The 18,023-nt window shown below is 37.9% G+C and overlaps 1 protein-coding gene and 1 pseudogene across 1 annotated transcript in view; one reads left to right on the top strand and one right to left on the bottom strand.

Annotated features, from left to right (window-relative positions):
- The window catches only part of Sbf2 (SET binding factor 2), a 345,635-nt gene that overhangs the window by 290,126 nt on the left and 37,486 nt on the right, over positions 1–18,023 (bottom strand). The window lies entirely within an intron of this gene.
- On the top strand, positions 7,227–7,635 carry LOC118584788 (annotated as a pseudogene).

Below are 18,023 nucleotides of genomic sequence, written 5' to 3' on the forward strand. Positions count from 1 at the left end.
AATTATGCCCAGTCATGCAGTGTTTGGGAAAGAACTTTGAGCTTTCTGCATGCTAGTCAAGCATTACCAACTGAGCTACACCTGCCCACTTGGCCAAGACTGCATATATGAAGAACAATATATGTCATTAAAAAAGTAAATCAGGCAGGCATTTCTGTTATGGCCATGCCCATTACTCTCTATACAGTGTGCTAAAACTGTTTCCTTCAAAAACAGCAGCATGTATAATATATACATGAATGTTACATGACTTTATTCTTTGTAAACTCATAATTCATAGTATGTAAGTCCAACTACAACTTAGAGAGTAAATATCAAAACCAAAAAAAATAGTAGCAAAAAAATATAAACTGACGGGCCAATGAGATGTGTTCTGTGGCTAAAAGTACTTGCCCGAGGACTTGAGTTTGATCTTCACAACCTCAAGTGAAATAAGAAAAAGAACTCTGACCTCTGATCACCATACATGTGCCGCGGCATATGCCCACATGCGCTAAAACACATAATTTATATTCATGCACACAATAAAATTTTAAAATAGTATATAATTAAAACTAAATAGTGACTTGACCTTTCATTCAACTACTTAGACTGCATTATCTTACTGAATTAAAATGCCCTCTTTAGCAGCAATGAAGGAAATGAGGTTGGCAGTAGTTGAGACGCTGCTCTGAAAACTGTTTACTATCAATGTTTTATGTAATTTATTCACTTTTATTTTATGAGCAATGATTGGTGTATGTCTGTATGAGGGTGTCAGAAATATCCACTAAATATCTACTCTTCCTGCTAGCATTCTTAATCACTCCAATAATGGAAACTCTCACTGGACAACATCAGCAGCTGAGCCATCTCCTGGCTTCCCATTTCATTGCACTACAATACCTGTTTATGTTTCTAGAAGTGTGAAAATGAGTTCTGCAAAACTGCAGTTCATCACAGTAATTCCCAAGATCAAAATCACAGCTGTTTTTTCCATTTGTTTTGTTTGTTTGTTTGTTCGTGAATGGGTGTTTTTTGTTTGTTAATAGATCCTGTTAAATTCAGGATCTCACAAGTTGTCCAGGCTAGCCTAGAACTTGCAATCCTCCTGCTTTAACTACTAGAATGTGACAGGCCTAGCTATGTTTCAAATAGAAACCAAGAAGAAAGAAAAGCGATGAATATTTAAGGAAAATTTCTGGAAAAGCAAATTTGCTTACATATATCATAGACCTAAACCTAGTCATATGATCATACCCAATTCCAAAGAGTCTCTTATATAGTGACAATTGTGTTTGAGGGGAAAAAAGTTTTGTGTCTAAACAAAGATAAAAGAATAGATATTAGGAGGCAATTGGCAGTTTCTACCAGACTCTTCTCTTCAATTGACAAGTGTTATCACAACATACAGAACTCTCTATCAGCCAAGTCCAGAGTGAACTCTCCAGAAATAAAGCCCTGGGTTGTGAGAGGACTACAGATAGAGAAAGGCCCTCTTGCTTACTTAATGCACATGTGCTCTCAAGTCCTTGCATTTGCCCAGTCCCATGTGTGTCACTTCAATGTGATGGCAGAAACGGTCACCTCTGCACTGCACATCGAGCTCCTATCACTAACATGCAGTATGTGGACATTTGTTCTCTATCAGATACAGCATCAAGCTAATCGTCCTTTTCAAGGAAGTTAGCTCTATAAACTGTTACTCTCCTGTCAAAGCCTGCTATGTAACAACCCATGGTAGCTTTGTGGATTATTCAGTAAAGTAGTTAAGGTGGTATACTTTAATATGCTAACTTCAAAGCCAGTTACTATATTTTGGACATTAGGAAACATAAATAAGATAAAGTAGCTTATACTTCAGAAAGATATCCCACTATAACCCAAAACATGCAACCTCAAAAAATTTCACTAGCCGGGCGGTGGTGGCGCACGCCTTTAATCCCAGCACGTGGGACGCAGAGGCAGGCGGATCTCTGTGAGTTCGAGGCCAGCCTGGGCTACCAAGTGAGTTCCAGGAAAGGCACAAAGCTACACAGAGAAACCCTGTCTCGAAAAACAAAATTTTTTGTCACTAAATCTTAAATTTTTTATGGGATGCATGTCCTACTATCAGCTGTGTCTTTACAAAAGATCTGAGTGCTTATTGGTTTTCTGTCAGAAAGTCTTATGGATCAACATGATGTCATTCCATAGGGAATCAATGTAGTGTACTAGAGGATAGTGAACAAACAAAATTCCTACAGACTAAATTATGGCAAAGAATCAAAAGGCTACCCTAGCCAGGGAGGCAATATAGTGATGCTAGAGTATACTGCTGGCTATTTATTTATGAGGCTCTGTTAATTGAAGTCTTTAATATATTTGACCTGATTACCAGGCACCAGAATCTATTTCTAGCAAAGAAATTTTATGTGGAACACAAGAAGCAACAGGAGTGGTATAAGTTTAAAAATCTCTACAAAAATTTATCTTCTACACTGGCAAAGCAAGAGTTAAATAAAATCTAAACCTTTCATCTCTTCATACAGGATTAATTTTTGTGATCCAAGGTGTCCATTACAGTGACAGAAAACTAACCCACAGTCAACAGACTGGAGGTGTTCTGTTTTTGTTGATTTGTATTCTGTTATCAAACCAAATAAGACATTAGAGACTGTCCCTTCCACATCAGTTCTAGGACTTCTGACCATTTGGGTACCTGGTAACTATGCCTGCCTTGCTTATATTGGTTAAGGTCTGTTACTTGTTTCTGCCCTTCCAGGATTCCATTGAATCCAGGTGTTCAATTTAGTAGCAGAATCTTTCACACTCATCCCAAGGCCAGAAAAGAGAATCCCAACAGCACTTCTTAAGGATGACAGTAGTCCCCTCACCACTGTACCTTCTTAAAAGTAACAGAGAACATTGTGGTAGATGATATGACTGCACTATGTGTTGTGCACTATGGGTAAATAGGCCTCTATGGCCAGAAAGTAAGGAAGCCAGTTTCACATAATAATTCTACCCCACAACATTCCTAACTCCCCAAGTCTCCCATTTCAGTATTTACTCTTATTTGCTTGTATGTTTTGAGACAATAGCTCAAGCATCCCAAACTGGCCTCCAACTCAAACTTATAATTTATGATCCTATGTCCACCTCCAAAGTACTGAGATTGCATAAATGTGAAGTTAGTGAGATCTGAGATCTCACTTTAGCTGTTCTGAAGGTTATGAAGTGGTGTGGCGATGAAACAGCTGTGACTTTAAGAAGCAAGGCCATGCCAAATGTGATGGCAGACATCTATAACACCAGCACTTGGGAAGCTGAAATGAGAATCATGAGTTCAAAGCCAGACTGTGCTATACAATGAGTCTGAGGGCAACCTGGGCTATATATCAAGATCCTATCTTGAAGAAAGAAAAAAGGTGAGGCCACTATAGCACTTTTAGGCAAAGAAAACTCACTCTTTCAGTTAAGGGAAGACAGGTTGTTGCTTCTGCTGGTACCCTAGCTAGTTTGTACAGTCACCTTGGCACAATTTAGTGTACCTGGGAGAAGGGAACTTCAATTAAAGCACTACCTTGATCAGACAAGTCTATGGCAGTGTCTGTGAAATACTGTCTTGATTTATAATTGATGTGAGAGGACTTAGCCCATTGTGGGCAGCATCATTCCTACATAAGAAAGCTAGCTAAGCAGGAGTCAATGAGTGAGCTCTTAAGCAGCCATCCTTCATACTTCCTGCCCAAACTTCCTCAGTGAGGAACTGTTAATTGGAAGTGTGAACTCAAACATTTCCTCCTCTAAGTTGCTTTTGGTCAAGGCATTGGTCGCAGCAACAGAATCAAGTAAGAATGGTTGGCAAGAGAAAATAAAGAAATTTACAGATTAAGAATACCTTCAGTTAGCCAGGTGTAGTATACACCTATAACCTTAGCACTTGGAAGGTGGAGGCAAGAAGTGGGATGCCAAGAATTCAAGGCCTGCATTGGTTACAAGGTGAGTTTGAGGCTAGCTTAGGTTACTGTATAAAACACTGCCTCAAAAGAATTTTAAAACATCCAAATATTCCCATTCTTACCAATCTGATTCTTGGAATCTTATTCTTTCTTAGTGACCCACCCTTGTATCTAAGAAGTCTGACAGCTCAATCTCTAAGCTCAATCTATGTTATAGTTGAATAACTTGGGTCAGACTCTGGACCTGATTTGGGATGTGATAGTTGCAAGAGTTATATGATATCAAAGATTGTTTCAGGCCAAGACAGAACTCCTTAGTTTGCTAATCATAATCAGCCATGATTTAAAAACTGTGACTCTTTGAAAGAAACTGGTTTTCTTCAAACCACAGTTTCTCAGACTGAGCACTACTGACAATTTGAGTCAGATAGCTGTTATGGGCAGGAGGAGGAAACAGTATTACTTAGTAGGACCCTGGCTGTCTAACCACTAGATCTGATTACACTCTCTTCCCTCCATGATGATAATCAAAAATGTCACCAAATACTTCTAAATATCTCAGAGAGAAAATCACTCTGTAAACTCTACTGTGGAGTTAAAAAACACAATCCTCTCATAATCCTTATAATCCTGTATCTCCTAAAATACACCACCACTCTGGCCACCAAAGATTTGCTTTTATCCAGTACTTTAGGTGACTACAGATGAAAACTTAAGTAACTTTTACCACTAAGAGCCACAGACTAATTACCAATGACTTCCATCTGTAGCCCATCAATCAGTTTTGGTCATGGCCAGTCAAGAGTGTGGATGCTGGATCCAACTAGAGTATAGGCAACCTATGCAAAAATGGACTTACTCCAAGAATCTCACATGCTTACAAATTCACTAGAAAAGTGAAGAGGCAGGCTCCAGAGTGACTAACTTCTGAGAAACAACTCCTAGCCACAGAACCACTCTTCTCTGCCAAAATCACAAAAACTACCACCATCAATGGTGGAAGCTGCTAAGAAAGAAGCTGCTGTAAACATCTGACTGAAAACCATCACTATCAGGACAGAACCACACAAAATGCTAATTCACAACTATTCTGCTGCTCTCACAGTCCACACTAACAATGTTATCTGGCCTTTCTGAATCAGCAGCAACTATAAATGCCATGTAATTTTGAACTACAGCATTCTCTCACAATGGATCCTTACCATTTCTTATATGGACTATAATTATAATGGCTTCCTATTTGCTCTCCTGGACTTCACCATCAACCCTTCCAAATTATTTTCCCCAAACATCACTATAATTTGTAATTCATGCTATTCCAGTGTCAGTTTCCTTTAGAAATGTTTCCTGACACCTTGTGCCCTAAGGTTAAGGTTGTAACTTTCTTATGCTGCCATAATACCTTACTCAAAACCTTTAAGACAGGGAAAATTCAGTTGCATTATCTCCCACAAAACCTAGAAAGCTCTAAAACATGGAGGGGGGAGGGCAAGTGGATAACAAATAAAATGTCTATTCCTTCTTTAACATCACTGCATTTCAATTGTTAAAGACTATAATTTATGATTTTCCTATCTTCCTATCAGATTTCCTCTAATGAAACTGAGTGATATTCTAGCATAGATTGTACTATCCCTTAATACAGTGTCTAACTAGAGATAACAGTTTAAGAACTGTAGAAGGCCGGACAGTGGTGGCACACACCTTTAATCCCAGCACTGGGGAGGCAGAGGCAGGTGAATCTCCGTGAGTTTGAGGCCGGCCTGGACTACAGAGTGAGTTCCAGGAAAGGTGCAAAGCTACACAGAGAAACCCTGTCTCAAAAAGCAAAAAACCAGCAAACAAACAAAAGAACTATAGAGGAAAAATTAGCTCAGAATAAGAACATTTAAAGGGGTTAAAAAGTAGAAAAGAAGCCAGGTGTGGTGGTGGTGTACACCTTAATCCCAGCACTCGGGAGGCAGAGGCAGGCAGATCTCTGTGAGTTTGAGGCCAGCATGGTCTACAGGGGAAGTTCAACGACAGGCTCCAAAGCTACACAGAGAAACCCTGTCTCAAAATACAAAAAAAAAAAAAAAAAAGGAAAGAAAAGAAAAGAAAAGAAAGGAAGAGAAAAAAAGGTAGGTAGAAAAGAGTACCAAATGTGTAGCCGGAATCTTAAAAGTTCTTATTAATAAAATCAAACCTGGACCAGGTATTGGAGTGAATGCTAGAAGATCAGAGAAGCAGAACAAGCCACAGCTACTTCACCTGGCCAACTTCTCAGCTGATCTTGTTTCCTCAGACTGGAAGCCTCTGTGTCTTTATCTGAATGGCACTCTGCTGAACAGTGCTGCTCAAAGCCTAAAAGCTTAACCAGCCAAATGCTTGCTAGTTCCTGGTTTTCACGCCTTATATACCTTTCTGCTTTCTGCCATAACTCCCTCGGATTAAAGGCTCACTTTCTGGGATTAAAGGCATGAGTCACCATGCTTGGCTGTATCCTTGAACACACAGAGATCCAGGTAGATCTCTGCCTCTGGAATGCTAGGATTAAAGGCGTGTGCTACCACTGCCTATCCGCTATGTTTAATATTGTGGCTGTTCTGTCTCTGACCCCAGATAAGTTTATTAGCATGCACAATATTTCGGGGAACACAATACCACCTCACAGATGCATTATCACTCAGAAGCCTAAGATAGGAGACTAGTAAATTCAAGGCCATGTAAGCTATACACACCGCCAAGAGGCTAGTGTGTACTACAAAGCAAGAAGTCGTCTTAAAAGATACATATTCAGTTCAGTTCCCAGCACCCACATTGGGCAACCTAACAACTGCATATGACTCTAAGCTATTGGGGATTGGACACCCTCTTCTGGCATCCACAGGCACCTATACTTATGTGTGCATGCACACATACACATTAAAGAAATTTTAAAAATAAAATACATATACATACATACATAAATTTTTTAAATAACATATATATACATATGTACATATATGTACCATCCTGTTCGATAGATATTCATGATTTCTTGCCTAAGTTTTCCTATGTTCCAGTTCTCCCTCTTCTACATATTGCTACCAAAGTAATCAAAAACATGCAAGCTTGAATGACAGCAAAACATAACACAACAGAAAACTAGAACTAAAACATCAACTCTCTAAAATGTTAAGATTCACTGGTGGGCCTAATTTAAGAGTCACTGTACTTAACAAGTAGATTGAGAAAATCGTTAAATATGAAGAAAAGAGGAGGAAGTTTAAAAACAAATAGAGTGTCCTTCTCTCTGCTGGGTACCAGCTCCTTGCTGTTGAAATGGGCAAGTTCATGAAGCCCAGGAAAGTGGTGCTGGTCCTAGCTGGATGCTACTCCGGATGCAAAGCCGTCATCATGAAGAACATTGATGATGGCACCTCAGACTGCCCTTACAGCCATGCCCTGGTGGCTGGAATTGATTGCTATCCCTGAAAAGTGATAGCTGCCATGGGCAAGAAGAAAATCACAAAGGTCAAAGATCTAGTCCTTTGTGAAAGTTTATAACTACAATCACCTCATGCCCACAAGGTACTCTGTAGACATTCCTTTGGACAAAACTATTGTCAACAAGGATGTCTTTAGAGACCCAGCCCTGAAACACAAAGCCAGGCGGGAGGCCAAGGTAAAGTTTAAGGAATGATACAAGACAGGGAAGAATAAATGGTTTTTCCAGAAGCTTCGTTTTTAGGTATATTTTTGTCCCCATCATTAAAAAAAGAAAAGAAAAGAACAGTTTTGGGGAAGATCTATACAAAATTATTGAGTTTTAAATTGAAAGAAAATAGTATCAGATAGAAAATCAGATCCTTGGCAAGACAGAAAACGTAAGAAATGTCTGAGCACATATACTTTGCCATTTATTTATTAAATGTCTAAGATAGATGGGGCCCTTTAGGCAATGGATGGGTTTCATAATCTGTTTTATTCATTTATGCTCTATTTTCAGGGATGTCTTATCAGTGTTCCTATACATCCATATCCCCAGCCACAAATCACTTTACCTCTAAAATTGTATTTTAAAATCTTCATTATGAAACCAAAGCAAATAAAAAGCAGCTTAGTAGACATACAGTACTTATTAAATACTTTTATTTACTGAGTATAAAATCTAACAAGGTGTAATTCAGACAATTACCTTTTCTTCCTTCCAATTACTTAACAATCAATCCCAACTGTGACTATGTGGCAGGAAGGGGTGCCTACATGTGAATATACAGATGTGTGTTTCCATGGACCCACATGCAGAGACCAGAGGAGAACACTGGGTACCTTCTAGCACTCTTCCCTTTAATGGCCTTAGATAGGGTCTCTGGCTGAATCTGACACTCACTCAGCTAATCTGACTGGTCAGTGAGCCCCCAGGATCCCCCCCTCTCTTCTCACCCCCTTTCCACCCTTAGTGCTGGGGTTACAGGCATCATCAAGCACAGCTTTTCACTTGGGTGCTGAGGATTCAAACTCAGATCTTCATGTTTACACAGCAAACACTCTTACCCACTGAGCTGTCTCCTCCGCCTGACCTTTAAGACAAGGTCTCACCTATAGCACAAGCTGTCCACAAATCTGTAATTCCTCCATTTCATCTTCCCTGAGTGCTGCAATTCCACCACTACAATTGGCAAGTCCTGACATTTCTATTCCTAATTGTATCTTAAGTCTATTCACTTCTTCCAGTCTCTGTCTTCCACACTAGGTCAGGTATCCAACATTGCTTGCCTGATTACTAGTCTTCCCCTTTCTCATCCAGCTTTTAGAACAAACTGGATTATAACACTATTATTTTTCAATTTTAAACTTTATTTTATGTTTTATTTATTTTTATTAAAAATAGAGAAAATAAAAACATTTACTTATGCAAATCTATGTTTCTTAGGATGAAAAATGATGTTACTCAGAAAAGAATAAAAATTTTAAATTTAAATTTAAAAAAACTAATCATTAGTAATCTTCCAAATAAACTAAATCAGGAACATATTTTAAGGCAAATCAAGTCTGTTCAGATGGAATCTCCAGTTCATCCCTGCTGGCCAGCATTTCCTCTCTCCAAAGCCCGCCTTCTCTGAGAAACCGCCAGAAAGCCCAGTTCCGCATTCTTGGAGGTGGAGGGCAGCTCCTCCCCTGAAAGCTGCCGCTGCCCAATCCCAACCTAAAGTGTTACAATTGGGCACACACCCAGCTTGTGGTGGACATGTCATCACCCTCATGCATTGTGGGTATTTAAGCTCCCTCCTTTAGATGGAAGCATGCGATCCCCCTATTCCTAGGCCCCCAATCTCTGAGGGCTGGAATGTTATCCGGGAGTTGCTCTGCCCAAATAAACCTGGTTTTTTACTTTTTCAATTCACCTTGATCTGGCTTGCTGTGTCAGTAGAGAAACCAATTATTGGGTTACAGAAAACCTATTACAATCCAAGAATATTATCAAGGCTAGGAATACAGCTCAGTGCAGAGTACTTGCTTAGCACATAGAATGCCCTTCATTTGATCCTTAGCACATCAAGTTTTTTTTTTAAGGAGATATTATTGTCAACAATATTTAATAAGTTCAATTGATAAAATAAAAACATCTCCACTTCATAAAAACACCCAAATGGAAAAACATGAAATTATGCCATATAAATTGTTTATTAATAGTTATCACATTTTGAAAACCCAATTTCCTATTTTTAAAAAAAAGCAGTTAAGTAGTATAAATTTGTTCTTGAGAAAACAGTAAACATCTAAATCAAAAACAAAAGTACTCTCTGTTCCTAAAGATTAGTCACAGAAGCTGTACTTGTGCTACTATAAATAGAAATTTATTTCCTCCTAAAAGTATTCTATTTTTATTTCTTTTATTATCTCTGTGGGAGTTCTCGATAACAATGACATTATTATTGGGAGAGAGCGAAAGAGAAAAGCGGGGAGGTGCTGGGTTCTTGCTTTCAGTTATCTAATTATATAAAACACTCTTCAGAGGCTGGAGAGATGGCTCAGCATTTGAAAGTGCTCGCTGTCGCTGCCGTGAGAGATCCTCAGTTCGGTTCCCAGGACTTTGGAGTTGGCAGATTACAACCAACTGTAACTCCTGCTCCAAGGGCTCAGATGCCCTCTTCTGGCCTCTGCAGGCCACATGTGGTACACAGAAATGTACACACATACACAGAAAACAAAGAACTAAAAAAATGTTTTCAGTTCATCCATCTTATCATGAAAGTGTTTACACTGTGTGTAGATGATTTCTACCATCTCAAGGGAAACTATTTTACTATTTGCAGAAACATTTCATTATTCTGGACTGAAATTAAAATGTGATACCACTTATTAAATTGGCAGATTTCAAACTGAATAATGCCAACAGCCAACTGGGATTTTAACAACAATAACAGAGGCTGGGGCACAGTTAAGTGGCAGAGCATGTGCTCTGCACAGCATATGAAACACCCTGGAATCAAACTCCAGGACCACATAAAAACTGCAGCAGCAACAAAACACTCATAAATCCTATTACTACAATCTTATTGGCAAAATTTAAAGGGGACAATTAGTAATATGTTTCAAAATCTTTTAAATACCCATTTCTTTCAAACGAAAACTCTCAGGGCGGAAGAGAAACTTGAGTGACTAAGAGCACTAGCTGCTCTTGCAGGGGACCCAGGTTTGATTCTCTGCATCCACATGGTATTTCACAACCATCTGTAACTCCAGCTCCAAAGAATCTTATGGAAGCTGGAAAGACACAATTCTTTCATTCGATGACAGTCAAACCGCCATGAAATAACTAACTCCTGTTACTTCTACAATAGTATGAAGTCCTTCAAGAAGTCATTTCCTTTGTGCTCAGTTTCCTCTTACAGACAGTGATTAATTTTGTAGTTTGTGCTGTTTCATTCCTAGTCTCTCCGGCCCCAGAGTGACCAAGAGAACAAAACTGTCTGTCATCCAGTTGTACAGGGTCAGGAATGTCATCAATGGTATAGAATACCGAAAACATAAATGGTCTACATAAATGGGTGTAGGGGTGTGTGTGTGTGTGTGTGTGTGTGTGTGTGTGTGTGTGTGTGTGTGCGCGCGCGCGCGCACGCGCGCCTGCCTGAGTTTATGCTCACTGCAGGAGCCCACAAAGGCCTGAAGAAGGCATCATATCCCCTGGAACAGTAGTTACAGGTGACTATAAGCCATCATGTGGGTGCTGGGTACTGAACCTGAGTCCTACACAAGTACAGTAAGTGCTCTGAGCTGCAGTGGCATCCTTTAAGCAAATATTTTCACCCAAGATGTTAACTACCTATGAAGATTACTTTTACAACCTATTTTCATCTTTCAATTTAGTCTATCATGTTATTTCTTTCAATGTTTCATGCTGATACATAAATTTAACTCTTAAAATTTTGCTTACAAAATAGTAACCTCACATTTTTATCAACTCCATTTTGATCAAATCTATTTATGTGGTGATATATTATGTACCCTAATAAAAGCTGCCTGAAGATCAGAGAACAGAACAAGCCACTAGATTAAACATAGAGGTCAGGCACACACCTTTAATCCCAGCACTTGAGATCTCATGCCTTTGCTTGGGAAGCACACATGCCTTTAATCCCAGGAAGTGATAGCTGGGCGGAGAAAGGTAAGGGCTAAGGAGACAGGAACTAGAGGTTTTTCAGGCTGAGGAGTCCTAGAGGTAAGGTGGTTGTGGTTTGTTCCTTTGTCTCTCTGATCTTTCAGTATATACCCCAATATCAGGCTCTAGATTTTTTATTAAAAGACCTTTTAACATTCGTGTAATATATTTACATTTTAAGTACTATGTTCTAATCACTGTTTAAGAGCTATTCTATCCCTGCACTTGAGTAACCCATCTCACATAATCTTATCCTAGCAATTGTAACTATAAAGTATCTACTTAATTTTCTTAATTAATTAATCTAATTAATTTTCTTAACCCCTAGGTATTTCTCTAGCCAAAATAAATTACAGGGGCTGAAGAGATGGCTCAGTGATTAAAGTGAGGACCAGAATTTGGATCCCAGCATCCATTTCAGATGATTCACAACCAGCAACCCCAGGGGATCTGACACTTCTGGCCTCCATGAGCACTCACACACATATGGGGCGCAGACACACACACACACACACACACACACACACACACACACACACACCTTTAAAAAGAATAAATATATTAAAGTATGTACTTTGAAAAACAATAATCAGTATGTCAGCCAACAAAACTAATCACTTAGATTTCTTTTCAAGTAAGAATTTGGGGGGCTGGGGATTTAGCTCAGTGGTAGAGCGCTTGCCTAGCAAGCACAAAGCCCTGGGTTCAATCCTCAGCTCCAAAAAAAAAAGAAAAAAGAAAAAGAATTTGGGATTAGCTGCAGGGAAGGAAAATTAGTATTCAGCCTCAGCTTTCTGGCCAAAGCCAAAATCTTCCCAACTATCTCCCAACTAATGGACAAAGAACAGCTTCAGCATACTACTGTGGTGATTTCTTCCTATGGATTCCACAGTCTTTCCTACAGAGCATCATATTGAATTACTCAAGACTGCCAGGTCACATGATGCTTAGGAGACTTGCCCTACTCTGCTTTATTCATAACAAATCCACACTCCTAATTCACCCCAGTGCTTTATTCTCCAAGGACCAATAAACCTGACATCTATTTACCATTACTTGTAAAGATCTAGATGTAAAATAATTCTAATACTTCTATATAAATACCTGTTTTTCCAATTCACATGCTCTCTTGGATTCTTCCTTAGGTACTCATGAGAAGAAATTTAGCAAATACCAGTATGATAGTATTTTTTTTTAAGATAAAGAAATTTTTTTACTATTTTGAGATCTTCATTGAGGTAACAGTTTTACTTTTCATTTTGATCCCGTAAACACAGCACTCTGAAACCAAATTTATTTTTTACCCCAGGTATTCCACTAAGTCAATGTTCTAATGTGCCCATCACAAAAAAATGGAGGGAGGGAGGGAGGGAGGGAGGGAGGGAGGGAGGGAGGGAGGAAGGAAGGAAGAAAGGAAGGAAGGAAGGAAGGAAGGAGAATAAATTTCTGAGTTGGTAAACATGCTAAATGTACTGATTCAATTCTTACAAAATGTATGTAAGATATAGATTATCAAAACATATAAAGCTAGGCATGTCTTTAATCCCAGCATCTGGGAGGCAGAGGCAAGCATATAGATCTCTGAGTACAAGGCCAGCCTGGTGTATAGAGGAATTTCAAGACAGCCAGGGATACACAGGGGATCTGACACCTGTCTTGAAAAACTAAAACAAACAAACAAACAAACAAAAATCATCATATTGTACCCCATGAATATGTACAGTTACTTTGTATCCATTTTCAAAATTCTTGGGAATCAAAGTCTCCAATTTAAAAATTATGTCTTTATATTTAACTCAAACATCACCTGAAGAGAATCATCCGTCCTTACAATGAAAAGGATGTACATATTAAAAATAGAAGAAACCACCCTGCTGCATTGGCTGAAAGAAATAAAATGTGTGGCTACAGGTCAGTAAAAGAAAAAATGATGGGTATCTTTTAAATGCCTCAGCCTAGAACAAAAACATAATTTTATCTTACTTCATTGCTAAAATTGTCCTGGGGAAGCTCTACAGAAGTTGAGTTTGTATGTGAAAGGGGAAACAGGTCTGGCTGATCTGGTAGTCTCGCCCACAATTACTTTCCTTACATACATTAAAATAAATCTTGGTCAACTTATTGGCTCTTTGCAAACATTTCTGAGTATCAGATTTTCCTGTTTTTCAAGAATATACCAATTATACTTCCTTTTCCAGGGGACAGTATTTTAAAACTCAGAACATTATCAGTAACTACAAGTTCCATAAAGCCTACATCGCTATGGACTTGGTCATTTTTGAAACCTGATAAGATATTCTCACATCAATAATCTAACATTTCTCTAGTTCTGCCTGATTCTTCAGTAACTACCACTGATGAGGCTCTTGGGCCCATCCTAGCCTAGAACCTTATTAATCTATGACAGAAAACCTGAATCATTGCTGCAGCTAGATATTCACTGTCCAAGATGAATATCAGCTTTCCTTTAAAATATAATGATTTTTATCTAACCAGAAAAAGTACAAAAAAATAAAAATTAATAACATCTGGGCACAGTGGCATATATCTTTAATCCCAAAAACAAGTAGACAGAGGCAACTGGGTCTCTGCACATTCAAGGCCAGCCTTGCCTACATAAGGAGACTCTGTCTAAAAATATTTTTTTAAAAAATTGAAAAATACTAAAAGTATGACTTGCATTTCTAATGCTGACAGTAATTTAGAATAACTCATGTAAAAGTTAATTATGTTTTTTATGTTAGATATGTTTATTTCGGGGGAACACACAATATTTCAGGGAACACAATACCCACCACATTTCCCGTTTTTGTCTAAAATTTAAAAAAGGTTATAACTAATACAAGAAAAACTATCCAATAAGTATATACAATATATACAGTCAAGAATTACATTAACAATGTCTAGTCCATTAACATTTGACAGATTCAGGTGAAAAACTCCATTAATATATAACAATGTCCAGTCCAGTAACATTTGATAAACTCAGACAAAAAAATTTTCAGTACTCATCCTATTTAAAACAAGTAGTTCCTTTTTTAAAAGTAGATTCCATAATCTCCCTTTTTATCTTATCATATCCATATTCTCTCTTTTCTTTTCATAAAGTTTTATGTAAACAATTACAAAAGCTAGGCAAAAACAATTATGTAAACAATTGCAAAAGCTAGGCAAAAAGTTTAAATCTTCTGATTAACGGCATTCATGAGTCATCAAAACCAAAACCAAAAGAAAAACAAAAAACAAACAAACAAAAGCAAAAAACAACCAAAGCCCAGATATGGGGGGAATAAACAGCTCAGTGTTTTAAGTCACTTCTCTAGACACTTGCTAATGCCGAAAACGCACCTGAAGGCTTAGAAGCGGGGTTCTGACGGGCACAAAAGGATAAAAGAACTCAGCTAAACACGGGAAGGAGCCTACACCCACAAGGACTATCCCCTATTCCCTTGGAAGCCTAAATTAAATTGACCATCTCTGGGATTACTGCCTGTGCTCAAATAGTCTTAGCACTCGAAACAGAGTAGGGTGATCAGAATCACAGTGTTTTTGTCTTTCACTACTCTGAAAATATTCAGCAGGTTTATTTTTTCAAGATTACTAACACATGAAGCTAGAGAGATGGCTCAGTGGTTAAAATCACATATCACTCTTGGATAGGAGCCCAGTTCAGTTGCCTGCATAACTGTCTGGTGATTCACTTCTGAACTCACACATGTTTAAATAATTAAAAATTTAAAATATACACGTATTTTTAATATACACATATTTAAATTTTAAAAGATTACTACAATGTAACTGATAAAAAATAACTGCACACACTTAAAATGTAATTATATGAGTCCTGGTATAGCAATCATCACCATAATCAGTATTATAAACATATGTCTTTTTTTTTTTTTTTTTGAGACAGGGTCTCTATGTATAGCCCTCACTGTCTTGGTACTCTCTATGTAGATCAAGCTGGACTTGAACTCACAGAGATCTGCCTCTGTCCCCCAAGTGCTAGGATTAAAAGTGTGCACCACTATACCCAGCAATATTATAAACATATTTCTTACCTAAGCTCTTTTTTTTCTTTGTTTTTTTGTTTTGGGTTTTGTGTGTGTGCGTGTGTTTTGTTTTTGTTTGTTTGTTTGTTTGTTTGTTTGTTTGTTTTTAGACAGGTTTTCTCTGTGTAGCCTTGGCTGTCCTGGAACTCACTTTGCAGACCAAGCTGGCCTTTGCCTCTGCCTCACAAGTGCTGAGATTAATGTTGTGTCTCATACATCTGGTTTGTCCCAAGGTTTTTTTAGATGCCTTTGTGATACTTGCCTCTTACTTGTTCCTACCTTACTATACCTCACCCCCAAGCATTCTCTAGACTGCTTTCTATAAATAAAGATTTATGTTTGGGGAATTTTATATTAATAGACATCTATTTTTGAGGAAATATTGCTTCTATTATGCATATACAGATACATTTCAATTTGTTGATGTATTTATTCACTTAAGGAAGACATATGGGTTGTTTCCAGGTTTGGGCTATTACAAATAAAGCTACTAAGAACATTCTCATACGAGTCTATGCATGGACATACAGCATGGTATTTTTTCCATATTTCTTCTTTTTTGTGGTGCTGGAGATAAAACATTGGACTTACTTATGTTAAGCAAACACTACCACTGATCTACACCCTCAGCTCTATTTTCAATGTGTCTGATAATAGTGTTATCAATACCTAAAATACAAGAATAATAAAATGTTGAAATTAAAATAGACAAATAGGCAGATATTAACCAAAATAAAAGTGTACACCTCTATTCACTTCAAGTAGGTTTTCTGGTAAAATGCATTACCAAAAGGGACACTTCACAATAAAAGAAAGTTTAACTTCCACATGTGACCATTTACGGCCTATTGGTGGCCTTATTTCACAAACCAAAATTGAGAAATAAAATTTGTATAAATATGTATTATATGTACATATCTGTATACTATGGCAAAAATAGAGATTGTTTTAAATCCAAACTCATGCTGTGGCTTATTCTTGAATGTGAAGGTACTGAAAGGGAGTAGACCATCTAGTCATCATGATGACTTCATTAATGAATTTATGTCACCAAACTAGTTACTGGCTACTTCAGTAATGAGTTATTATAAAGCAAGTTTAACTTTCTCTTGACTCCTCTCCAGTTCTTGACCTCTCTTTTACACAGATTCACTTCCCTGTCACTTCTCACACGGATCTGAAGCAGCTTGAGACTCCAGCCAAAATCGAAGGAGATATGCCTCCTATTCTTAGACTTTCAGTGAATACATGAATGAAATTCTCAAGAGTAAAGAAAAATATACCCAATGAAATTTTAAGTTTAAACTATGGGATTGGTGAAATAACATCAAGCAAAAAATATTTGCATCACGCAAAGAAAAGGGGTGAAAGCTTATTTGAAGAAATGACTGACCTGGGCATGGTGGCATATACCTTAATCCCAGCCCTTAGGAAGCAGAGACAGGAGGATTTCTGTGAGTTTGAGGCTCTACAGAGTGAGTTCCAGGACAACAAGGGTTACATAGTAAGACCCTGTCTAAAACAAAACAAAACAAAAAGACAGAAATGTTACAAAATAGAGGGAGAAAAGTGTATACTCATCCACGAAGCCTAAGATTTCAAATCAGTAGAACCTAACCAGGTCTACACCAAAACACACTGTAGGGCTGCTGAGATGTCTGAGAAGACAGAAGTGTGACACATGATCCTGGTGACCTAAGTTAAATCTCCATAACTCACATAAAGACTGAAGGAGAGAAACAACTCCATAAGGTTGTCCTCTGACCTACACACACATACACTGGGCACCTGTGCCCATGCACATCATACACACAATAATAAATTTTAAAATTATTTTAGGAGTCACACTGTATGTAAGAGAGGGAGAAATACACAGTGAAGTTCTCAGCAGAAATTATGTAGGCAAACTAACAGCAAGGTACATTCAAAGTGCCAAAGAAGCCGTGTGTGGTGGTTCATGCCTTTAATCCCAGCACTCGGGAGGCAGAGGCAGGTGGATCTCTGTGAGTTCCAGGCCAGCCTGGTCTACAGGACAGCCAGGGTTACATAGAGAGACTACTCTCTCTCAAAAAACAAACAACAACAAAAACCAAAGTGCCAAAAAAATGATTGCTAATGGTAATACTACACTTGACAAAGCCTTTCTTTAAAAATGAAGAAAAGACTTCACTAAGACAGACTGAGGCAGTTTATCACTACTACAACTGACTTATGAGAAGAAATATTAAAAGAAGTTCTTCAAGTTGTAAAGATGCTTAGGAGCAATGGAAAAGTGTATCAAAGTATAGATCTCATTATTAAAGACAAATACATAAATAAATACAGAATAACTAATCTTGTCATTGTGGTCATAAATCATTTTCAACCCTACATAAAAGTTAAAAGACCAAAATGTTAAAAACAACTAAATAAACTATAGCC

The sequence above is a fragment of the Onychomys torridus genome, chromosome 1 (genome assembly GCF_903995425.1).
Source record: "Onychomys torridus chromosome 1, mOncTor1.1, whole genome shotgun sequence".
Lineage (NCBI taxonomy): Eukaryota > Metazoa > Chordata > Mammalia > Rodentia > Cricetidae > Onychomys > Onychomys torridus.